The following is a 4,704-nucleotide window of genomic DNA, read 5'->3' on the forward strand; positions in this document are numbered from 1 at the left end:
TTAAATCAGTTTTTCATCCAGAATCTGGGCTGGTTTTACAGTGGGCCGTTGTATACATTTTGGTTGCGTGTATCTGCAGAACCCATTAACGATTTTGTTACGATACTTTTCTCGGATGACAAGGATATGCTGTGTGCCTCGCTCCACTTCCAATTATAAATGCATGGTACACTCTATCACTTCGGTCCGTTCCCCTTAGAATTCTCCACCCGATAAATAGGTTTCTTCCAATAATGGAAGTGATCTCGAATCTCGAACCAGGTCCTGAAGAAATAGTTTCCGCGAAGCAATCCACAGAAAATGACATTATTCGAGAAGACATAATGAAGAAGGGTGACGGCAGTCAGCTTGTGTGCCTGAAGACTCCCAATATCTGAGGCCTTTACAACAATCTTTCATACCAAAGCATCCTGAGTGTCAAGCTGCCAAAGAAAAGGATGTGCACAGACAGGAGTTAGAACACAGGGACGAATTAGAGTTCAGGCAGTGGTGCATTAGTGGCGCATTGTAAACATTCACAGATTTCAGGGATAGAGTTTGTTCTATGCAAGTTTCTCAGCCTTGTAACGCTGCAGTTGATGATACTGTTGTTTCATTGTGTAACGCGTGTTTTTTAGAATGTGTACCAAGAATTCGTGCATCAGCGCACTATCTGAAGACCTATCTGTGAAAATGGAGAGGAATGATTGTCCATTTCATCCCAAAGCTATACGACGTATTTTAGGCAAGGCACTAGTTTGTAAACAGTGGTCAAAGTTTGACAACGAACGATAGAAGAGATGCAACTGAATAATTAGGTAGATTTCCTCGGCGTACAGTTACAGTTAGCGTTCGCGAAAATAATGCAATTAGTGCTCAAACTTTATTATTTGCTCAGTAAATATTTTACACATTCCCTCCTGGTAATGTTTTACGTAAAAATAGTGAAGATATGACATTACTGCAACCAAGGCAGTAGGCAGCTATGTGCAGGTTACAGATATTAAATCATCATAGTTACGTAAGTAAAATGCAGTCCTCTCATCCTAACGACACGCAGAGAATAAATCTGAGTTAGTTCAAGCACAATAGGAACATACTTTGCATCAGTAAGAAATAATATCTTACATGCATCAGTAAGAAATAATATCTTACATGCACTTGGTCAATCAGATTTTTCCCTCTTCAACAGGACCAAACAGGTTAAACAATCAGAAATTCTGAACTGCAGTAATTCTAAAAGGATGCTGTTACGGTAGCAAACAAAAGATGACGGCAGATTCTTCTTTATGTTATTCAAATTACTTCGTTAAAAATTGCTGAGCTTTTGCTCAGAGGAGTTGTGCTTTACTTTCGACAGCAGTCTGGGCTCTCGAACGCGATCTCACGGAGGCTACAGCCAGATCGGTTGTTTCAGGAACGCATCGGTTCGACTGAGGTCTCGGTTTAGGCGCAAAGAATTTATCTGCCAAACGGTGAACGTGGGTTGACGTCAATTGTCCAAAAGGGATGTTGGCCGTGTGTCTCATCTTAGGCCCCAAAGATATCCCAGCCTTACAGACGTCGAATGAGAGAGAAGCAAAGATGTATTTCAATTCTACAATTGATAAGTTAATGCAAATTGTAGAGAGTGATAGTATACTACAAACACATTGTCTTTTTTTTTTTTTTTAATCGAAAGGCACGTTTACACCTTTCATCGCCACCTGCAGACTATATCTTTACATGTACTTATTCTTCTTGTTGCTGTGCTCTGCAATTCGTAGAATGATTTGATGCACCTCTCCACATTAATCGATCCTGTACAACCCTCTTCCATCTCCAAATAACTATTGCAACTCCGTCCGAACAGGCCATGAAGGCCCAACGGTACCGTCCGGCCGCCGTGTCGTCCTCAGCCCACAGGCGTCACTGGATGCAGATACAGGGGGGCATGTGATCAGCACGCCACTCTCCTGGCCGTATGACAGTTTACGTGACTGGAGCCTCTACTTCTCAATCAAGTAGCTCCTCAGTTTGCCTCACAAGGACTGCCAACAGCGCTCGGCAGACCGGAAGGTCACCCATCCAAGTGCTAACCCAGCCCGACAGCGCTTAACTTCGGTGAAATGACGGGAACCGGTGTTACCACTGCGGCAAGGCCGTTAGCAAACAACTGTTGCAACCTGCATCCATCTGTAATAATTACTGTATTCATCCCTTGTATTGTATTGTATTGTTGAAAGTCGGGATCTCTATCTTCTTATCTCGTGTTTTCTACTGAAAATCTCGTGCTTGTACTCTTGTTAACTTTACTATTACAGAGATCGCCTAAACTCTCTTTTTTTTCTAAATTGGTCTTGTGCGCAACAAGTAACTTACTTGGTCTTTCTGCTGCCACTGCTTCATCTGCTGCATTCCATTATTTAACAAAAACATAAAAAAACCTATTATTCATGCTGAGTGCAATGCATGTTCTGTATGGCGGCTCCTGCTGTTGCTGCGGCTGCTGCTGCTTACTACAACCACATATAATTCAAGAGAAAGGGTTTGGTCAAATCTAAACTCGATAAATGATCACCCAAACAAGTAATCCCTTTTTTTAAAAAACTATATTCTGAAAGCGATTCTTTCTCATTCAATTAACAAAACGCTAGAAGTTCTTTGAACAATCGCTTCGTATGTAAATCTGCCTCCAGTGGCATTACAAATTAATCAAACTCTCGAGACAGACTGAAATACTTCTCAATTAAATACATAGTGAAACAATTCCCTGACAGTTACAAAAGAAATCAATGACAAAAATCAATACTTAATCTATTCGCCTAACAATGGTTTCCCTTTATCATTATCAAAACTACCGTCTACTGCTACGTACATACACAAACCCTTTTCTTTAAATTAATAAGCGCGCTGCAAATTATAAAAAATATCAACTAAATACCAAATCCTGCGTCGCTGCTGGCGGACACGGCAGTACGGCAGCTGGGCGACGTCCCCTCGCCCAACACACGTGCGCACCACAGCAGGCGGGCCCCCACACTGGCCTCTAAACTGCCACTAGTTAATCCGTGCGCTGCGAGGCGTGACAACAATATCTTATTAGATTCCAGAGCTTGTGTATGCGCGCAGTAGCCAACCTTTAAATCCTAAGAGAGTATTGCCAACTCTCATTGTATTGTATGTTAACCTGGGGCCTAGAAACGACGAAGAGGCTCCGTCCCCGTCGCAGCCGCAGTGGTCCACAACCCCACGACGACTACCGCAGTCCACTTCACCCCTCCGCCGCCCCACACCGAACCACTCTCCCAGGGTCATTGTGCGGTTCGGCCCGCGGTAGACCCCTCGCCCCCCGCAGGGAACGTCTCGCACCAGACGAATGTAACCCCTAGACCTTATGTTTGCATGGTCGAGTAATGGTGGTGTACGCGTACGTGGAGAACTTGTTTGCGCAGCAATCGCCGACATAGTGTAGCTGAGGCGGGTTAAGGGGAACCAGCCCGCATTCGCCGAGGCAGACCGAAAACCACGTAAAAACCATCCACAGACTGGCCGGCTCACCGGACCTCGACCCAAGTCCGCCGGGCGTATTCGTGCCGGGGACCAGGCGCTCCTTCCCAATCCGGAAAGCCGTGCGTTAGACCGCACGTCTAACCGGGCGGGCTATTCATCCCTTGGTCTGATCCAACAATTTTTACTCCCCACACTTCCCTCCAATAGCAATTCGACAGTTCCTCGATGCTTGACAATGTGTACTATCAGCTGTTTCCTTCCTTTTGTCAAGTTGTACCACAAATTTTTCTACTCCCCAATCAAATGCAGCACCTCCTCTTTAGTTACGAGATCTACTCATTTAATCTTCAGCTTTCGTTATAGTGTCATATTTCAAAAACTTCTATTCTCTTATTATCTGAACTGCTTATCATCTATGTTTCACTTCCGTACAGAAAGAACTTCCGAACAGTTAAAATTAAATTCGGCGTTAGTAAATTTCTCTTTTTCAGACATTATTTCTTTGTTGTAGCGAGTCTCTATTTCGGCCATCATCAGTTAATTTACTGCCCAAATAACAGAACTTATGTACTACTTTAAGTGTCTCGTTTCCTAATCCGATTCCCTCAGCATTGCCTGATTTAATTCGAGTGCATTCCATTGCTCTTGTATTACTTTTGTCGATATTATTTTATAACCTCTTTTGAAGGCATTATTCATTCCGTTCAACTACTTTTCCAAGCCCTTTGCCGTCTCCTCACAGTTCCGCAGGAAAACCGCAAAGCTTCTATTTCTTCTCTCCGAACTTTAATTCTTTCTCCAAATTTTTCTTATGTTTCCTTTAGTTCTTGCTCAACGTACAGACTGAATAACATCGTGGATAGGCCGCCTAACTGCCTCACTCTTTTCTCTTCCAGTATTTTCTCTCGACTCTTGTAACTGCCGTCTGGTTTCTGTACAAACTGTAAATAGCCTTTCGCTCCCCGTGTTTTACCCTGCTTCCATCAGAATTTCGTAGAGTGTAATCCAGTCGACGTCGTCAAAAGTTTTCTCTAAATCTGCACATGTTATAAACGTAGGATTCCCTTTCATCAGCCTTCTTCTGTGATAAGTCGTAGGCAAGGTATGGTCTCGCGCGTTAGTATGTTTCGTGGGAATCCTAACTGGTCTTCCTGAAGTCGGTTTCGGCTAATTTTTCCTCCGCACGATTCGAGTTAGTACTTTGCAACCATGAGTTATTAAACTGATAGTTAT

At 43.4% G+C, this 4,704-nt stretch overlaps 1 pseudogene; it reads right to left on the reverse strand.

Moving 5' to 3' along the window:
• Positions 1-2,010: 2,010 nt before the first annotated feature.
• Positions 2,011-2,128, reverse strand: LOC126482992 (5S ribosomal RNA; annotated as a pseudogene).
• Positions 2,129-4,704: the final 2,576 nt, after the last annotated feature.

Source organism: Schistocerca serialis, chromosome 5 (assembly GCF_023864345.2).
Source record: "Schistocerca serialis cubense isolate TAMUIC-IGC-003099 chromosome 5, iqSchSeri2.2, whole genome shotgun sequence".
In the NCBI taxonomy this organism is placed as follows: Eukaryota; Metazoa; Arthropoda; class Insecta; order Orthoptera; family Acrididae; genus Schistocerca; species Schistocerca serialis.